Source organism: Schistocerca gregaria, chromosome 1, assembly GCF_023897955.1.
Source record: "Schistocerca gregaria isolate iqSchGreg1 chromosome 1, iqSchGreg1.2, whole genome shotgun sequence".
NCBI classification, from domain to species: domain Eukaryota; kingdom Metazoa; phylum Arthropoda; class Insecta; order Orthoptera; family Acrididae; genus Schistocerca; species Schistocerca gregaria.
This window is the reverse complement of record NC_064920.1, coordinates 134,255,940-134,278,312: the sequence shown is the minus strand read 5'-3', so window position 1 is coordinate 134,278,312 and position 22,373 is coordinate 134,255,940.

Genomic DNA, 22,373 nt, shown 5'->3' with positions numbered 1-22,373 from the left:
TATATGAGACATGAGTTTCTCCCAGTGTATACAATGTTCAAATAACTAATGGAAATGCAGCTGGGTGACGTCGTGGACATTGCCGACATTTCGACTGGATAAAACCCTGCTATTTTCAGTTATGGCAGAATGTGTTCCTATCGAAATATCGGCTGTTGCGACGATGTCAATCCGCTGCGTCGCCGTAAGTTAGTTGAAAGTGTAATATATATTTACACTTCTCGTATGTGGCAAAGGACACTTCCAACGCAGGACAAAGTGAATTTATTAATACGATCCTTTTGCAGGAGACTTGCTGCTTGCAGATAGAACAGAATATGCATCGCAAAGAGTATTACGTAATCTGCAGTCGTGCTGATCCAAATACTTCCTTAAACAAGAAATAGTGATGGCAACAAGCTCCCCAGAATGTAAAAACAGTGATCAATAACCAGCTAACTGATTAAGTATGTAGCTACCTTGGAATTGATACAACGCTTCCAAGCTGTTTGAAATACAGAGATTTATGAACAGGCTGCACGAACAATCACAGTTCGGGTTGGGTGGGGTGTCTGGGTGTTCGATTCGAACTAGTAACATAGGGTAAAAAGTTTTTGGTTTGTTCCGGCCAGAGACCGTTCGCTGAACCATTCGAATATCTGTCTTACGTAACTGTTATAGTATATTGAGCAAGGTTCAAACAACGAACCAAAGCTGGAACACAGGCGAATTGTACGAATCGATTAATTTCTTTTGCTAAGTTAGTGCCGCCATTTGTATTTGCTCCGTTCAGATTTTACGTCCAAAAAGAGCTATCCTCGTTCGTATTTCGCGTGCAAAAACAGCCACCGTCAAATAACTCCCGACAAGAGCGAGATTGATGGTTCATCTTTCGCCTACCGATGTATCGGACCTAGATCTAATATAGGTTTTAACTGATTGAAATAAAAAAAAAATCTTGCTTCGTTTGGATTTTACTTTCAAAAAATACGTTTCCTGGGAGATTTTAGAAGTGCGCCACTTCCATTCTTTAAATCTTCATGTATCACTTCAAATTTTGCACAAAGGTAGATAAATAGATAAAGTCTGAATGATTTTTTGTATCCAATAAATTTTATCCGTTGTCGATATACGATGAATAAAAATCAAGCGAAATCTGGCACGTATAACTCGTTGTTATGTTAATTGTATGCACGGAAACGGTTTAAAGTGAATCAGATAAATAAAATAGTACTCTTGCGATAAAATTGACAACTTGTTTTCCAAAATGTAGCTACACTGGGGTTTTGGTGACAAACACGGTTTTGTGACATTTTTTACGCGTGCCAGTTCTATTTTTCTCACCTGAACGAATTGACTAAGGGAACCAGGAACCTAAAAATGATGAAATATTGAGTTTTCAGTTTATTGTGAAATAAAATACTACAGATCTTCCTCTTTAAAGTATTGAAAATATTATTTCCAGTAATGTGCTGTAGAGGGTATGTCGTTTTTCAAAACTTCCGGTCTTTTCAAAGACTTTATATTATGTTGGCAACACAATTTGATAGGCAATTGTTTTGCTTGCGTATTGTAGTCTTTGGATACTGTTGTTTACCTTGGGCATTCGGTGGTTATTGCACGATTTCTTTTGTATTTCTATTGCGTAACTGGAACTTATCAAATATGCCTCGATTTAGTAAGAGAGTTTACAAGAGGAAGAAGTCTCCTCCGAAGTACACTAGTGGAACTGTGACAATTTCTCCGGCCTTAGGAAATGATTCCGAAAATAGTGAAGTTATTCATGAAGTGAAATCTACTCCTGTCTGTAGCAGAAGCAAGAAGTTGCATGGATCAACTGAAAAATACTGCAGTTTATTGGAGAAGTGTAGTGAGGATAATGTTAACGAAATAACTAACATTTCATTTCTCTCAAAGGTGATTGAGAGTTGAGTACTGTGTAAGGAATGTTGCAAATTGAGTATGTCAGTGAATGTCAAGTGACACATAGGACTTGCAGCAGAAATCTGTCTCCATTGTACTAGTTGTCATTACAGTTTTTCATTTTGGAACTCAGAATATGTCGAAATAGGCTAAAGTGAAACTGATAGCGAGAAAAGCAAGTAGTATGGTGTAAATATTAGATGTGTTTATGCTCTAAGGTCAATCGGTAAGGGATACTCTGCTGGTCAAACGTTTTGTGGTGTAATGAATCTACCACCACCACCAACGAAATTCTCAAAATATAACTCGGTTGTTGGATCCTGTGTTGAAGATATTGCCCAAGAATCCATGACAGAAGCAGTGGAGGAGGCTGTCGCGGTGAATGAAGAAATTCCAGATGTTCAGAATCCTCGTGACCTGACTGTCGCACTAGTTGGTACGTGGCAGAAGCGCGGGCACACTTCACATAATGGGGTAATAACGGCAACAAGTGAGGATGCTACAAAAGTTACAGATGTTGTAATTAAATCCAAGCATTGTAGGTGTCCTAAAAGAGTGAAGGATGAGCATGCAGGAAACTGTCGAAGGAATTACAGTGGGTCTAGTGGGGCCATGGAAGTTTCCGGTGTGAAAGACATTTTCAGTCGCTCTCTTCTATGGTACAAGGTCAGATACCTACAGTTCCTGGGGGGTGTTGATTCGAAGTCTTTTGCTGCTGTATATGAGCTGAAACCTTATGGAAATGGTGTTACCATTACTAAACAGGAGTGCATAGGTCACGTTCAGAAACGTATGGGAACAATTCTGCGTCGACTGAAGACCACAATGAAAGGCAAAGTACTCAGTGATGGAAAATCTTTGGGTGGAGCTAAAAGATTGACAGACGAGGTAATTAACAGATTGAAGAGAGACTATGGACTGGCAATAAGACAAAACACTCACTGTGTTTATGCAATGGGAAAGGCTGTAATGGCACTATACTACCACACCTTATCGATTGACGAGGAACCACTACATGGATTATGCCCACATGGACCCAATTCCCGGTGCAAGTACAACAAATATCAGTGATCTGAACGTGTATACAAGCACCATCACAGTCTACCAGAAACAGTCATGAAGGCTATAAAACCAATTTTCAGAGATCTTTCTGCAACTGAACTTTTGAAGAAATGTCTCCATGGACGTACACAAAATCAAAATGAGAGTGTGAATAATGTAATTTGGACCAGAATCCCAAAAAAATGTGTTTGTGGAAATTTATACTCATCATTTTGGAGTATATGATGCCATTGCTACGCACAACAAAGGTAACATTATAAAGTGCAATGTGATGCAGAAGCTGGATGTGATGCCCGGAAAGTACATGGTGAGTTCAATGACAATGAGAGGAAACGGGATGCTGAAAGGAAAAAAAAAAGGAGTGTGAGAGGCAAGCCTGACAAAGAATGAAAGGGATGAAAAGAAGGCTAGATGGGGAGATGTCTAGTAATAGTGGAAACCCCTTTTATGGTGCTAGACTCCACTAAAATGTTAGTGAAACTTTGAAACTCGTTTTCCACTAGTTCGCTTTCTTCCCATATAAAGAACATTTTCTGCTAAACTATTGGAGATAAAGACTTAAACTTTTCAAGGAATGTAAACAGTGCCAATATACGCCTTGTATCATAGCCTTTTTGTGATACATAATTGATTTTATTTCAAAGGCAATAAGCCAAGAAATATGTCAATTATTTTCAGTAACAAAATAATTAATATCTTCCCAAAACGACCAATGAATTAAAATCCATATGGTACATGGTATTAAATATATGTAAAATTATACTGTAAAAGTTTCATCATTCTGCTGTTAATAGTTCATAAGAAAATGTTGCTTACATTTAACATTGGAGGTGTAGGACGTTCCGGGTCCCCTTAAACTTTTGCAAGGAGGTTGGCAAATATATGTAACAAATGATCGTGCCGTTGTTTCGTAGAAGTTTTATCCATTGCCACGACGTAGCGGTTGAAACTTGTACGTAAAATGCACGTAAAACCCAGTTTTACGCGAATCGCAACGTGCTGAGACAGTTTAAAGTTATACGGATAATTATAAGAAATATATTCTTACGGTAATTAGAAGAAGAGTTTCTCTTTCAAAGAAATTCATTAAGTTTTAAGCACTTCATTTGGATATAATTAAAAAATCTGGTTATTACAGATGAGCATTGTTTCGCTGTTTATACGTTAAAGGTTTTATTCATCAGTGGCTTAAAAACATCGGAAAATCATTGGACGAGAAAGCAGTGCAAGTACCAATCCACAATTATACCCAGACGTGTACATAACGAGAAACTGTTTGATCGAGCTTTTAAAGCTTTATCTGTCATCATGAAACTAACCAGAAAATTTCTGTAAAACAATTGTCAGAAGAAAGCTCCCTTTATTGCTACCCAATAGAAAATGTTTTACTGTGTTTACACCAGAAACTGCTTTCCTCTTTTGTAGAAAATGGACTTTTGGATAAAAAAAGCTTAAGTTCGTCCATTTTCGTACTAGCCTGAAAAGTTGTCGTCCATACATTTTCGTAGTTGTTCTGCTTCTTTCAGCCAATCATGCTCATACTAAATTCGTATCGATTGTTCCGACATTTCGCGCCATAATTGTTAACCTGAGTATTCACAGCGGCAGTTGCTTAATTTTTAAATTTTATTATTGCATAGTTTAAATTAACAAAGACAAGACATAATAACAAAATGTACGTTTTTCAATAGTTTGTTATTTGTTGCGCCATTCGTAAAGCTTGAAATATAGTAAGATTTTGAGTACGTCTATCTACGTAATATAAACTATTTTTACATTATTATCATAAAATTCGCACAGTATTTAATATTTCGTTCAGTATCATATTTGTGTTTGCTGTTACATTGTGTACCGTATTAACTTCTTATGATTATTTTACATATTTTGTGTATATAGTCCCATGTCTATGTGAATAGAATGCGTGTAACGGCAAAACACAAAATTTTAAAAAAATATAATAAAAGTATTAAACAAAAGCAAAAATTGCGAAATATAAAACAAAACAACAAAATAATAAAAGATAATAAATATGGAAAATTAAAAGTCAAATGAAAAACCTCCTGTGGGCATGTGATTTCGATATGGTGGTGAGGATTGTGTGCTTTGGGGACACAGTAAGCTACACTACACGCGTTCAATCATACCAGGTAGATAATTGCAGAGCCGCCAGACTAATGATGTCCAACTCGAGGAACACGATTCGAACCTGTGCCGAATCAGTCGTCGCCCAAATCAATAAAAATCTAAACTGATGTCCGAGCTATGACGCCCTACCATAAACATTATGGTAGAGTAAAAGCTGGTAACCAGAATGAGAAACTCTCCTGTTATAGTACAGAAAAAGGAGAGTATGTCCTGAGCATACATCTCAAATTCTACAATGTAATGGCTGTCCCTATGTTGATTTATGGGAGTCAGTCATGGATAATAAGAGAGAGTGAGTAGAAATCCATGTACAAACAAAGTAAATGGTATTTCTAAGGTCTGTAAAAGTGTGTGGAAGTGAGATTGATTCAGATATGTAGAGATCAGAGAATAGTAGCAAGTATGTAGCCTAAAAAGTAAAGTAGAACTACACAGAAAATTTAGACCGTCTAGGACGTATGAGTGAAAGATGACTACTAAAAGCAAGCAGATAGAAGCTAGTTGGAAGAAGAAGTGTGACAAGACCAGAGAAAAGGGTAACAAATCTTATAATGCCAGAAAATCCATGGTGAACGGAGGAGAGGGCAAGTAGAAGAAAGTGTAAGCAGCTTTACAACAAATGAGTGTTCATTTAAGTCGGCCGAGGTGGCCGAGCGGTTTTAGGCGCTACAGTCTGGAACCGCGAGACCCCTAAAGTCGCAGGTTAGAATCCTGCCTCGGGCATAGATGTGTGTGATATCCTTAGGTTAGTTAGGTTTAAGTAGTTCTAAGTTCTACTGGACTGATGACCACAGCAGTTGAGTCCCATAGTGCTCAGAGCTATTTGAACCATTTGATCATTTCAACAGTGGAACACAGACTTTCAGGCCTCAAGCGTCCGGTAAACACACAAACCGTGCTCGAGTTTGTTTACTTTTGGCACAGCAGGACAGACGGTTCACGGCTGCTCTTCTCCTGACTTCGATGCAATCGTTTGCTTGATGGAGTCCACGCCGTAAACTATGGCCGGTGGGCAGTGGCCAATTTTCCTCTGAAGCGCTGGGCGAATTAATTCGTTTTCCAGAAGGGAAGGCCTACATTGTTTACAAACCTTTGGCCGGTCCTGCTATGACAGAATCGAGGCACATATCTTGCAATCTTTTGCAAACTTCACAAAAACTATTTCGTAAAAAAATACTTTTCTGTGTTACTTATAACTTTATATGTCAGGTTCATGATGAAGTGCCTATCTTTTATTAATGGTCGCAGTTAGTATGATTATATGTATCTAAGTAGGACACTGTCCCAAATCCGAAAAAAGTTTTCAGTGAAAAATATGGATCACTATGATTTTTCATTTGTTGCATATTATATAATATGCGTATTTGTATGAAATTTAGCACTCGTACTGAATTTTTCGTTAGATTCGGCTGGAGGACTTCATCTGTTACCACTCTCGAGAAAATTGATCTTATGTAGCTGACTCATCTGCTGTTGCGATAAATGGAGAATCAAATACCCACAACATCCTCATCTCTTATAAACGGTTTGAGTTACTGAAACGAGATTTTGCCAAATGATAGCACACGCAGACGGGTACTACGCAAAACGTCATTGTTTACTGCGTTATTTCATTGACTACTGACTTTTTCATTGAAGGAATGTAATTTGTAAAGTCGGCCATAACTCGTCATAAGAGAAATGGTGTGATCTTTGGAACAGCAACAGTGAAGACATTACACATTTATTTTCGTAGCGAGAATGTGTTTTTTTCATAAGCTATTGACCTTACTTGTCCTCATTTCTTCAGTTAACAAAGCAATGCTCCCGAACTCTCTTGCTACTGTGACTGCAAAACATGTTAGTGAGGTGATTTTGTGCAAACTCCGCTGCGTCTTGGCAAAAGATGACAATTTGAACATAACAACAAGAGAAATGTAGGTTTTACACGCAATTCGCCACTCATGACACTTCTCTGGAAGTTGGAGACTATTAACAAGTCAGGCGAGCATAAACCGATGCATTTGTTGTATTTTCAGCTGAATTCTTCTTATGTTCGTTCCAAAGCAAAGGTTACAGTAGATCTTTTAGGATGGGTGCAAGGGTTGGCGTGGAAATGCTCCACCTAATGTTTACAAAAAACATGTGCGTGGGCTTCAGTTTAATTTAGAACGGCACTTCCAGTCCCGCTCCCGGCGTTTCCCCTATAGTGTGCTGACTGCCTGTCAGCAGCCCCCACCACTACTGCTCTCCCCATACATGTCCTGCTGACAGTGCATCCAGCAGTCACATTATTCTGTGCGTCCTCTACCTTGTTATTATTTGATCAGTTACGCACATATTCGGTGAATGCGAATTCTTTGACACCAGCTGTATTAGTTACTGATATATTGTGTATTCGCAATACAGGAAAATTTGTGCAAGGACTCGTATACAGACCTCCCACGTACCGCGAGCGGTGGTCTTAAAACATTTCAGTCACCTATGCTTGCACGCCGAACTAATTGAACCCTCCATATGTCTCAGTGTCTGCATCCCCTAATTGTATGATTCCCACAACAGGAAGAATGAGACACAAAGGTATCGAAGCTGATGTTACTTTCGTAATTTATTTTTTTTATTTTGCAATGTCTATTAATTCAGACTAGCATGAATATCTGAAGGAACAGATATTATAAAATAGAAAGTTATTCTGATAGTAGGCAGCTGCGACCTTATTGTACAGTTTTTAAACTTCCGCGCGCACCTGGTGTCACTTGCTCCACCCCGCTGAATCCGTTTAATACTCGAGAGCCAAGTACTGTACAAGGAAATGAGCATCATAGCTCTCATGTTCGGGGGATACTCAACACGAGGGAAAGTGAGGGGACAGGTCATCACCTCCACCCAACGGGTTTTGAAATCTTTTTCGAAAACACATGTTATTCTACAGGAAGAATAAGTAAGTAATACCAGTACGTAACACGTCTCTGTTACACACATGCAGGGTGCAGAAAGTTCGTGCACTCTGACTTCTCAGCGCAGTTCCTCATATACTGACAATGGAAAAACGACTGTCACAAATTTTCATCCTGCATACATTTCGGGCAGGAAATACACATTAAAGACCGGCAATCTGGTTACGCTGTAATCACGTGGAAGGTAACTACCTCTGTAAGGATACAGCAGTGGTGCTGGGCAGTTAGTGTAGTGGATAGCGTTTTGGGTTAACATACAGGAGGTCGTGGGTGCGAGTCTGGGTTGTGGATTAGTTGTTTTATTTCCTAAAAGTAGTCTGGTTGGTACTGTTTCTGGCGTCTTAATCCTCATACAGCGATTACAGTGGTTCTTCTACAAAACATTTGCAATCACGTATTGCAAACACAGAAATGAAAATACAATCGTTTTCATTGGTCAGCTTTTAAACTTACCTTTTGCATGTCGTGGACGCGAATTATTTCGCAGCACTGCATCTACTAGATTCCATCCCTGCTTTCTGTGTACCTTCCCACAATAGTCTCAACGATTAACACCAGATATCATTTTTGACACGTTCAACTCCATTACAATCCGTTAGGACCTTACGTCCCAAGTAGGGCTAGCAACGTACTTTGCAAACAATATCGATGGGATCATTGGCGGAGCGTACACAGAAATCAGTTAAGAAATTTTGTCACAGACCTTTTCTTATCGCTGGCACGTGAGGAACCGTGCTGCGAAGTCTGAGTAAGCGAATTTTTCTTCATGCTGTGTATATTCAGTCTTATTTTAACCATATTCTCGTATTCATATACAGCGTTAAGCTAAATTTGCGCACTCGGGCTTCACAACACGACTCGACATATGCCAGCGATTAGAAAAGGTCTGTAATAAACTTCCGTCCGGCGAGTACATACGGCAGAAAAACGACTTTAAGAAGTGGAAATATGGCAACAGTGTAAGCGCATGTATGGAAACTACCTCTCTCAGCACATATTAATCGTGCTGTGCAATTTGTGCAGTAGATAGAGTTTTTGTGCTTGCATGCAGGAGTTCGATAGTTCGAACCTGAGGCATATGGTTTTTTATTTGATAAATGCAGTCCAGGTGGTACGGTATCTGGCATCTTAATCTTCAAACAGCAATTACAGCGGGTCCTCGGGAGGAAATTTGCACTCAGGAGGAGGGTACAAAGAAAAAAGGTTTCGCATCTAGTAGATGAAGTGGTGTGAATAAATTCAAGCCCACCTGGACTGCTTCTTTCAAAGATGTACTAATCTTCCATTTCTACGATGACAGTAGAAATGGAAGATTAGTCCAACTTTGAAAGAAGTCCTACCCACGTCGTGGGCTTGAATTTATTCACACAACTTCATCCACTAGATGCGAAACCTTTTTTCTTTGTACCCTCCGTCCTCCATCTACTGAGGAAGCTATTCTGGATGTCATACGTCGAAAACCAGAGTGAAGTACACGTAGCGTAGCACGACAGCTGTGTGTCTCGCAGCGCACGGTCGTTAACGTGCTGTACGAGCATTGGTTGCACCCCTGCCAAAGCTTTTACCCAACACCTGCATCCTGAAGATAGCTACTAGCGGATGCACTTCTGTGAATGATTCCAACAACAGGAAGCCAAAGATGACGTCGTGAACACCGTAATATGGTCGGATGAAGCAGCATTCACTCGTGATGTTATCTTCAATATGCACACTGCCCACCACTGTTTTTATGTTAACCCACACGTCACCCGCGATCGAGGATATCAAGTTCACTTTGGTATCAACGTCTGGGCCGGAATATTGAGAGGCAGGTGTTTGAGACCCTACATATTGCCTGACTGGTTGACTGCACGAAAATATCTTGCATCATGCATTCCTCTCAAACTACCTTCCTGAAGCGCTGGAAGATGTTCCACCACTGTTCAGCAGAGGATATGGTTCCAACATGATGGTGCACCTCCATACTCTGAAATCAATGTATTTCAACAAAAAATTTCCAGGGAACTGGAGGTCCAGTTGTGTGACCACTGCGTTCACCTGACGTAAAGCCTCTGCATTTCTTCCTGTTTAGACATCGGAAGGAGCACGTGTTCTCTACTCCCGCGACAAATGTGGAAGAACTGCTAGCGCGTGTTCGTGCTGCTCTTGTTACTGTGGACGCAGCTTTCCTGCGAAGGGTCCAGAGCTGTATGATCCAGCAGGTTGAGCAATGTTTGGACGTGCAAGGACATCGATTTGATCATCTGTTGTTCTGAGGACAACGTATTCTGTTGTGAAGGTCATGCTGTCATTAATATGGACATTATTATTGTCACTGGTTGCTAATGTGCCACGTCTCTTATATTAAATGTAGTATAAATGGCAAGTAGATATTGTGTTACTGTACTGTGTTGTTATCTTTAGCATCTCGAATTGATATTGCTTTTGTAGTTATTCTGTCCTACGACAGGTCATTTGTTTAAAATGTATATTTCTTATTTTTCTGACAACGTATTTGTTACGTTCAGTGGCTACGCGAAGTGGCCGCGCGGTCTTAGGCACCATGTAAAGGATTGCACGGCCCTTCCCGCAAGAGGTTCGAGTCCTCCCTCGGTCATGGGTGCTTGTGTTGTTCTTAGCATAAGTTGGTTTAAGGTAGAATAGGTAGTGTGTAAGTCTAGGGACCGATGACCTCAGCAGTTTGGTCCCTTAGGAGTTCACATACATTTGCACATTTCAGAGTTACAAAGTGTTGTAACTTTAGGATACATATGACCTAAGAAATGAGCCCTATTACAGTATGAAATTTAACAATGAAATTATCAAATAAAAGAAATGCGACCCAACCCAGGACCGAACCCACGACTTCCTGCACGCTAATCCAAAACTCTATCCCCTGCATCCGCAACACAGCATAACTAACATGTGCTGATAGAGATGTTACCGTAAATGTGGTTACAGTGTTGCCAGGTTGCCACTCTTCAACGTCCTTTCTCTGACAGAGTTACTCGCCAGGCGAAATTTTGTAATGGACTTCTTTTGTCGCTGGCATGTGAGGAATCGCGCTGCGAAGCCCAAGTGCGCGAATTTCGCTTCACCTTATATATACGTCTCAAAGTAAAAATGAATAAACCTACGCAGCTGAAGAAATATTGTGAAATGAAGTTAACCATCTTCCATTTACAATTAAATAACGCTGATCACTTTGAAGAACGGGACATCTCCTGCAAATGTACCTTACTTTCATCGTGCCATATTATAACCCAAGGAAAATAATGCACAAGAGCGATGTTAGTAATTAAACATTGGTATGATACTCTTTTAATCACACAATGATTCGTTTAGACTCTATTTGTACATCGCAAAATAAAAATTTTAAAAGACGAGAGGTTCCTGGAACCAAGTATTGCTCAGAAGTCGCAAACTTTGACACAATGAATAAAGCACGTTACCAATGTCATAAAAAAATATTGCGGGTGTGTGCGGGGAGGGGGGGGATGGGGGGGGGGGGCGCACGAGGGTGCTGGAAAATGAGAGACAATTCGTGCGCGCAAAAGTGTAAAGACAGTAGCACTACATTCGTACTATCAGAATTATAGCCCACAATTTCGCTTGGGATCCACTGGTTCAGTTGATGTCTTGCAAGTTTCCTGACGTTTCGTTGTTAGAATGTGCCATCCATCGTTTTACTGTCGCACTGATGACGTTCACATTAAATATTATGATAGCGGATGTGTCATTTGAATATATGTTGCATAATTTCTTTTATGAAAAGTTTCATGCTGATAGTTGATAGGTTTCCAACAGATAAATTACAATTTTTCAAGTATTTATCTGTGCAACAGAATGCATTTCCAACGAAGAAGCTTAGAATTTGTTTTAAAAGCAGTATTACTGCATTTGAGAAATTTGATTTTCCCACAGTATCAGGATATTTTACATCTTACTGTTCCTAAGTCAGGAGGTAGTGTAGATGCTTTTCACTCATACAATCTAGGACAGAAAACGACGCACCACGCTGAAATTATGCCAATGGAACGGATACCGGTAGATGTCATGTACATGTATACGCAAACAAATTCTGTCCAACTGGTGCACTAGATCGTCAAACTCCTGAGATGGTTGGAGAGCTCTGCCCACAATGTTCCGGCCGTGCGGTTCTAGGCGCTTCAGTATGGAACCGCGTGACCACTACGGTCGCTGGTTCGAATCCTGCCTCGGGCATTGATATGTGTGATGTCCTTAAGTTAGTTAGGTTTAAGTAGTTCTAAGCTCTAGGGGACTGATGACCACAGATGTTAAGTCCCATAGTGCTCAGAGCCATTTGAACCATTTGAACCACAATGCTCCAAATGTTCTCAGTTGGGGAGAGATCCGGCGATCTTGGTGATGTATGGTTTTGCAGGTACGAAGACAAACAGTATATCCTCTCGCCGTGTGCGGACGGGCATTATCTTGCCAAAATGTAAGCCCAGGATAGCTTGCCGTGAAAGTTGGTTTGTAGAATGCCGTCAATGTACTGACTTGCTGTCAGTGTGCACCGGATAACAACCAAGAAGGCTGGCACCCCAGATCATTACTCCTGTTTGTCGGGCCATACGGCGAGGGACCACAGGTTGGTTTCCCATCGCTATCCCGGGCGTCTCCAGACGTCTATTCGACCTTGAATATCATTGAATGGATTAGAAATGCCTTAATTGATGGGTCTGATCGCTAGCAAAGATCAGTCTGGAGACGCCCCAGACAGTATAGGGATACCAATCCGACTGTCGCTCGCCATACGTTCCGACAACCAGGAGTGATGGTCTGGGGTTCATTTCACAGCAGGACCCTTTGAATGTCATCCGCGGTATCCTTACAGCACACTAGTACGTTGAAGATATTCTCGGTCCGTTTCGTTGCCCTTTGTGGCAAGTATTCCTGGGCTTCCACTTTATCAAAATAATGCCCGCCCGCAGACTGTTCCTCTCCATCTTTAACAAAGCCTATCTTGGCCAGGAAAGTCCCTCAATGTCTTCCCACTTGAGAGTTTTGGAGCAATTTGGGCAGGGCCCTTTACCCACGTTGTAGTTTTGACGTCCTAATACGCCCTTTGGACATAATTTGACACGATGTCTCTGTAGGGGACATCCGACAACTCTGTCAACCAGTGTTAAGCAGAATAACCGCTTTCATAAGGAAGAAAGGTGGACCAAAGCAATACTGACTTCTTCCATTTGTGACGCTTTTTCTCTTGAATAAATCGTTCAGGTTTTTTTCTGAAATTGCCATTTGTTTGTCTGTACATGATAATCGCATCTACCGATTTCTATCACATTCAGATATTTTGTTAGTGGTTGGCCCCTTTCTTTTCCTTTCTAGAACTTATTTCTGGCAACCATGACACCTCAGACACTTGCATGTTTCATCATTCAATAAATGTACTATCACGCTGCAGTTAATTTTTGCAACTGCCCAAGAAGATATCAGCGAGATATAAATAAGAGTGAAATCCACTCGTGCTCCTATTAACTTTCTTTTGTGCAATAATTACTTTTTGTCTTCGTGACAAGTTACTTCATGACAGTATCCCGCTGGACAAGAATAAATGAGCATATACGAGACAAATGAAACACGTTGTTATGATGTCATTTTCCTCTTAGTGTATATTCTACGATATTATCGCCGTTCTGATAATTATTTGCTACAATTGCCACACTGGTACTGACGTCAGGATATTGTTACCTCAGGGAAATAAAACTGATCATACTCGCCAAGGAGCTTATACTGAGAAGGTGAGATCATTTTTTAATTTAATAAATCTTTCTAAGGTGTGTTGGAAAAAAACTTGTCATCCAAACAAATGAGACGCACGGCATGTGAACACAAAACTAAGTTTGCAAGTAATGCTTCTAAAAATCTTGGCCCCTCTACGCGAAAAATGTATATGGCTGGTACACCATTAAAGAATTTCGTCAGTTCAGAATTACGCGTATTATTAAGCAGTGCTGGCCTGGGCGGAATGTCTAATTAAGTATCGCCTACCTCACAGCAAAGCGGGGACGCAGGAATGCGGCAGATTTTCGCCACGGGCAGGCTTTGTTCTGGCGACTCACGCTGTCTGCGCTTCTTCGCCCGGGGCTGCCGTGCAGACATTCCACGAAGCCGTCCCTAATTACCGATTCCGTGAATTGGTCCACCATCGACGTAAGTGTGGCGCTCGCTAATTACGCCGGCGCTATCCGCGAGCTGCGACGGATATTTACAGCGACGTAAAATTTTATTAGTCGGCGTAAAGATTTCCAGCTCCCTAAGTACTAGTGTTCCGTAAAACCAGAGGCAGGACGTAATTTCTTCGCTGCCAATCGGACGCTCTCGTTTCCTTTTATTTTGACACGTGCCGGTAGAATCCCTACGGAGCTGCTGCCCCGAAATAATTTTCTGTCTCGGCGGCTGGATCCTGCCCTGCTGATAAACATGGCAACGGCCTCCCAGTTATGGGTCGTGCTAAAAGCTGCGGGAGAGAGCGGCACGCTGGAGAAGGAAGGGCCCTGTTATGCTGAAAGTTCCAGTTAAGAAAGAAATCTAATGTCAGCACGTCCAAAAAAGGAAGGTTTTTGTTATTTCTCTGCCCTCGTAGTTGTAAAATCGTCGTCTCCCGCTGATAGTTGCTGTCTATACAAGACGGATAAAAATTTGCTCACTGAGACACTGCAGCGCCATTCCTTGCATACTAACAGTACAAATACTCTGATGATCTAAAACATTGTGACTACTTAATAGCTTGTTCGTCCCACTTTGTGACGAAATACATCACTGATTCTGCGTATCAGGGATCTGAGAGTTTGTTGGTAGGATTGTGGAGGTGTATGGCGATACATGTCTACTCCCAGGTCATTAACGGGCGGCTGATTTGCGTATTCGGTGACGGCCCCCTGATAATGACTGAGATTTGTTCCATAGGATTTAACATCGATAAAATTTGTTCGTCGAGATATCAACGTGAGCTGAATACAGTGGTCCTCAAACCACTGTTGCACGGTTATGGCTTCGAGACACGAACAGTTATCCTACTGAAAGATGACACGCCATCAAGCACGAAAGGATTCAGGTGTTTCGCAGCTGGTTGTGTCTTCGGTTACTACCACAAGTGCGATGCAAAAGCCAGAGATTGTCTCTCATCGCATATTATTGCTCTCATTAGCCTGTGTCCGTGGCGCGCTGCACATTTCGAGCCGCCGTTAATATCGATAACGGCGTTTGTTGAGACGACCAGCGACCTAGTGTAGCAATTCACCGACACTTATCAATTGATCGACGGTCGAATCCCGATGGTCTCGGGCCCATTGCATTCGTAATTGACGATATCGTTGGGTCAACATGGGAACAGACAGGAGTATGATGCGGAGCTCCATATTCAACAATATACGATGACAGGTGTACTCCGAAACACTTGTGCGTGCACCAGCATTGTGTTCTCTCGGCAGAGATGTCACAGATCACCATATGTCTAAAGAGCATCCAAGCCTTCGAATTCCACACTCTGGCCTGCCGAAGTGGCCGTGCGATTCAGTCTGGAACCGAGTGACCGCTAAGGTCGCAGGTTCGAATCCTGCCTCGGGTGTGGATGTGTGTGATGTCCTTAGGTTAGTTAGGTTTAATTAGTTCTACGTTCTAGGTGACTGATGACCTCAGACGTAAAGTCGCTTAGTGCTCAGAGCCATTTGAACCATTTGAACCATCCACTCTCTGTGAAGAGTCATGGACGTCCAATCGTTTAAAGCCTAGTAGTAGTTTAACTGTCCTTCCGCCTCTTTCCGTAGATGCTCACGACAGTAACACCTGAACATCGACCAGCTTCTCCGTTTTCGAGACACTCTTCACAGGCTCTGCGTGATAACAGTCTGCTCTTTGTGAAAGTCGCTTGTCTCAATGGATTTCATCGTTTTCAACCAATATCTTCGCTGGGATGATTCCTCGTTCGTGTCCGCTCCACTTACATACTTTTGTTATCGCGTCACGTGCCTGTGACGTCACTAGGCTCGTCGTGGTGGGCAGTGGTGATAATGTTTTTGCTTGTCGTTCTATTTATGCAACAAAATTTCGTCGCTTGCAAATTATCAGTAGAAAGTGGAAATCAAAGAAAGGCATTGAAGTAACACTGATCACACGTACCTCAAGTATCTTTATCAAATGCGTGTAACTCTGACGATCAGTACGTGCAGTGTCTATAGTATTGTGTTAAGATAAACGAGGACGAGTGTTAGATTCCGGTTTTTTGTGCACTCTTTTATTTATTTTTTAACTAGCTGACGAACCCGGCATTGCCCAGGTATTTATTTTGCCAGTTTTCTTGTACAAACGAAAACAAAAAGTCTGTTGTGTCCGTAGGAAAGCACAGAAAAAATTTCATTTCCTTATCTTCGTTAAAACGCCAATTAATTATGAAACAGTCGAACAATGGAATAAGCATAATGCACAAATGTGTAAGTACGCTATCCACGTTAAGAAATGTGATCCCGGACAATTTCAGTACGCTGGGCGCAGTTGCTTCGCGTGTCTACAACGCCAGTCTGTAATGGTCTCTATGGCAACGCCTCTTCGTAGCTCTATAGACGGCTTCTGTTTTCGACTAAAGACGTTAGCGCTTCTCAGTCGACAGCTGTGAAAATCAGTACCGGGTATCAGGGATTTCCTTAATTTGACTACGAGTGTCATAGCAGTAAGGGATAAATGTATTAAAGCTTGGGCATGAAGTGGTAATTTTATCACGCAGCTTATTGTTTATAACCTCATATGTCCTGAACTATGTTAGATAGGTCATTCGTACCCCCACAGTGCCAATAGTGGATATGTGTACCAAGTTTCGTCAACATCGGTCAAGTGGTTTACGAGACGTGCAACACGTGTGTGTGTTTGTGTATGTTTTTTTCCACGTCTCCTAAATACACACACAATAAATATATATATATATATATATATATATATATATATACGTGTTGCACGTCTCGTAAACCACTGGACCGATGTCGACGAAACTTGGTACATACACTCCTGTAAATGGAAAAAAGAACACATTGACACCGGTGTGTCAGACCCACCATACTTGCTCCGGACACTGCGAGAGGGCTGTACAAGCAATGATCACACGCACGGCACAGCGGACACACCAGGAACCGCGGTGTTGGCCGTCGAATGGCGCTAGCTGCGCAGCATTTGTGCATCGCCGCCGTCAGTGTCAGCCAGTTTGCCGTGGCATACAGAGCTCCATCGCAGTCTTTAACACTGGTAGCATGCCGCGACAGCGTGGACGCGAACCGTATGTGCAGTTGACGAACTTTGAGCGAGAGCGTATAGTGGGCATGCGGGAGGCCGGGTGGACGTACCGCCGAATTGCTCAACACGTGGGGCGTGAGGTCTCCACAGTACATCGATGTTGTCGCCAGTGGTCGGCGGAAGGTGCACGTGCCCGTCGACCTGGGACCGGACCGCAGCGACGCACAGATGCACGCCAAGACCGTAGGATCCTACGCAGTGCCGTAGGGGACCGCACCGCCACTTCCCAGCAAATTAGGGACACTGTTGCTCCTGGGGTATCGGCGAGGACCATTCGCAACCGTCTCCATGAAGCTGGGCTACGGTCCCGCACACCGTTAGGCCGTCTTCCGCTCACGCCCCAACATCGTGCAGCCCGCCTCCAGTGGTGTCGCGACAGGCGTGAACGGAGGGACGAATGGAAACGTGTCGTCTTCAGCGATGAGAGTCGCTTCTGCCTTGGTGCCAATGATGGTTGTATGCGTGTTTGGCGCCGTGCAGGTGAGCGCCACAATCAGGACTGCATACGACCGAGGCACACAGAGCCAACACCCGGCATCATGGTGTGGGGAGCGATCTCCTACACTGGCCGTACACCTCTGGTGATCGTCGAGGGGACACTGAATAGTGCACGGTACATCCAAAGCATCATCGAACCCATTGTTCTACCATTCCGAGACCGGCAAGGAAACTTGCTGTTCCAACAGGACAATGCACGTCTGCATGTATCCCGTGCCACGCAACGTGCTCTAGAAGGTGTAAGTCAACTACCCTGGCCAGCAAGATCTCCGGATCTGTCCCCCATTGAGCATGTTTGGGACTGGATGAAGCGTCGTGTCACGCGGTCTGCACGTCCAGCACGAACGCTGGTCCAACTGAGGCGCCAGGTGGAAATGGTATGGCAAGCCGTTTCACAGGACTACATCCAGCATCTCTACGATCGTCTCCATGGGAGAATAGCAGCCTGCATTGCTGCGAAAGGTACTAGTACACTGTACTAGTGCCGATATTGTGCATGCTCTGTTGCCTGTGTCTATGTGCCTGTGGTTCTGTCAGTGTGATCATGTGATGTATCTGACCCTAGGAATGTGTCAATAAAGTTTCCCCTTTCTGGGACAATGAATTCACGGTGTTCTTATTTCAATTTCCAGGAGTGTATATCCACTATTGTCAGGCAACAATCACTGTGGGGGTAAGAATGACCTATCGAACATAGTTCAGTCTTCGAAGACTGGATACTACGGAGAGATAGATTAGCTGATTGTAACATTGATATTAAAGAATGTCTCAGACCGTCAGCCTGGAAACAACAACAACGTGGCGTTTTGAAATGTGGAATCTCTAGTGTTCCATGAAATGGAGGTTCGAAGATACCAGCTGCAAACGTGGCATGGCGTCAGTCATCTGGGAACAACGTACTGGCTAGCGTTTAGGTAAATAAACATAAATGACGTCCGACTAGGGTGTCCTGTTGGGTAGACCTTTCGCCGGGTGCAAGTCTTCCGTTTTGGCGCCACTTCAGCGACTTGCTCGTCGAGGGATGAGATGATGACGATTAGGACAACACAACACCCAGTCCCTGAGCGGAGAAAATCTCCGACCCAGCCGGAAATCGAACCCGGGCCCTTTGGATTGACATTCTGTCGCCCTGACCATTCATCTACCGGGGGAGGACAGCGTTTAGGTAATAGCAACCGAAACATACTGTATATGGGACTAAGAAGAATTGAAGACCCTACTTGAATGAACACATTTCAGGCCAGGAACGCCAGCGTCCTAACTCGAAGAGTCTAGCGGCGTCGGCCGCAACAGACGGTCGCGTGTCGATAACTGGTCAAATAGACTGCCGCCTAAGAACTTAACTGTTGTGAGTCAAAGTAAAAATTATTATTAAAAAGTAACGTGAACGGTGGCGAAATTGAAGACTATAGGCATTATGAAATAATCGAGAAGGTGATGAACGAGGATCACGCATATCATAAATCCCGCGTCGGTATTGTTGGATTAATGAGATGTGTATTATTAGTGAGGTTAAAATGTATTCATATTATTCTGCAGCGGGGCTTGCAGAAAGAGATTAAAAGTTACATCCATATAAACATGTTTGAAGTTGCCATTAGTGTAGAAAGCTTTCTATTATCCTATACTCTTCACTTAATTACTCTGATACTTAGACGAGTCGACGAGCCCACGACCTGTTTCCACCAACTGCTGCTAAAGGAGCATCATATGTAGAGAACGCTAGGTATTCATGGCGAGATCTGACGGATCTGCACCTCTCCAAACACAAGTTTCACATTTGTGGTCGGTTTAGTAGAAACAGCCGCCGGGAACGTACTTGCTAACAATATGGGAACATTGAATAATGCCTTGGGTATTATTTCCACAATCAAAAATTAAACTGTTTAAACTTGTTATCCACTTCACAAATCATTGTATACAAACATAACTGCTGGAGCTTGATATTGTAATTTCCACGTCACTTAAGATCATGTGTAAAACTCTCCAGAACTTATAGAACTATTTTACAATAAAACGTTCAGTTGATTGTCAAATTTTCAGCTGTAGTTGTAGTGATTCCAACTTTGGTGGCTCTCACAGTATAATCCTAGGTAATTTTACCATACTCATGCCAGTTCTGTAGAGATCTTCCTGCCGTACGACCCATTGTAACGTTTACTCATTCCCAGACCGCTGAAGCTGACTCAGACGTAATTTATACGACTGGAAACAGATTATGCGAAAGAAAAACAACAAACAGGAAAGTACATGTATAAAAACAAACAAATGCTAAGATCACATTGAAATCTTTCTGGATGTGCTGCGGCATCCATTTGTAAAAGTACCTTATCCGCTGTTCATGACATCACAGCAGTCGCGGAAGCCTACATACGGGTGGTCAGAAACTGTCTATAAGGGCGGCAGTGGAACGTGGAGATATTATTTTATACAGCTAAAACAACCAACTGATGGTACATACATTAGGTTATTTTCCGACATAGTCTCCATATAGATTCAGAACCTGTCAACTATGGGACTTAACATCTGAGGTCATCAGTCACCTAGCACATTTTTTTGAAAATTCTTTATTCATCAATACAAGATACATGAGCAACCCAACACCTGATACATTAGTGGGTCCTACTTGTTGTTAATACAATTATTACTACTGTAGGTTTTAATTCTGAGAATGTTAGTTCTATTACTCTTTCACTATGGGCACTACTGCCATGTCCTAAGGTTACCAATATTTAGCTATATCTACTACTTATACTAGCCTACTCTACCTGCAGCGCATATACAAAACTATATTGGTTGGCCGTGCTCACCGAGTTAATCCCGATGACCATTCACCTGGAAACGGGCTGGCCCAGAGTGGTTGATTGCTGCAGTACTACTCTACTGCTGCTATAGTAGCTTATCCTAAAATCTAACCTCATACATAGTCCTATGTCAAGTCCGATCATTGTCGGAATCGGGTGAAAGGTGCACCCTCCCCTAATCCCAGAGGTATCGAATACCAGAAGTGAAGCGGCTGGCCAAGTCTACTCCTCGGTGGAACAGGACAGGTGCACGGAGTCTAGTCAGGTGATCAGATATGATCTGTTAGTTACTGTTCCGCAGAAAATCCTTTATGACTTTGTGTGCTATTTCATTAGCTAACTTATTCAGGATTTGGAAGTGGTCCTCATGGCTGAGCAGGTAATACGTGTCATGGTTCGGTAATTCTTGTCGTAATTGTGCTGTGCCGCTACGTCGTCTAAGAGATGGCACTCATACACACATGTTCTGGGGTGCCTGGCGCGGCCCCATAGTCACAAGTTCGTGTAGCCCTTTTTCCAAACCGGCATAGATGTGCCTGGTAGGGTCCATGTCCAGTAAGGAAGAGCAACAGTCCTCTTGATGGCTTGAAGTGTTTTAAGTGTAGTCGCTCCCTTATGTTGGGCACTAATTCATACGTTCTGCGACGTGCGTCTTCATTATCCCACTGTTCCTGCCAAAGCTCCTTTTCCCTGAGTCTAATTTCTAATTTGTTCCCCACGTGAATCCTCATTAATTCAGTTATTTCGTCCCTGTTTCCTTTTTGACCCAATACCACACCGCTTGTTCCCTAATCTTCATATCGAGAGGACAAAGCCACATTCATACTGTTGGTGCTCCCCCTGGACTTGTTCTATATGCCCCTACTGATTGCAGGACCATATTTAGCGGCTCTCTTCTTACGGCCATGGCAGGCATGACTCTCGTGAGCCTGTGAGCCCAGACTCCTGACTTGTATCCTACGTCAGAATACTATTGTGATATAGTTTTATTAGTTCTGGTGGCTGGTGGAATCTTTTATGTCCAATCGCTATCAGATTGTTGAGTGTTTCTAAGGATCTTTGCGTTACGGTGTCAATGTGCTTTATATAACTCCACCTCTCGTCGACGGCTACACCCAGGTATCGTGCCTCGTGGCGCCGAAGAATTGGTGAGCCGTTTATTCTTACTGTCGGATTCATAATTAGTTGTCCCTTCAATAGTAAGTATGTGTACTTCCTTGGTGAGAACTTGGAACTATTTAAACCTAAACCGCCTAAGGACATCATACACATCCATGCCCGCAGCAGGATTCGAACTTGCGACGGTAGCGGTCGCGCTGTTCCAGATTGAAGCGCCTATAACCGCTCAGCCACTGCGGCAGGCCTCAGAACCTGCCACTTCGTAGGATGAATTTTCATGTACTCCCGTGGAAAAATATTGTCCTTGTGTGTTCAGCCACGTTGAAGAGGTTTCGTCTTCTCTTCTGTAGCGAATCAGTTGCCTTCTACATACTTCGTCATGTGAGGAAAATAGTGGAAGTCGCTTGGAGCGAGGTCCGCGCCGTAGAGAGGCTCGTCGATGATGTCCCAGCGAAATTGCTTCAACAGCATCGTGGCCTTTAAGACTGTATGAGGTCGTGCTTCGTCGTCAACGAAGATAATACCCTCGGTGAGAAGTCCTCGCCGTTTCCTCACGACTCCTTCACAAAGTCATGTCAAGGTCTCGCAATATTGGTCAGCGCTTACTCTCTTT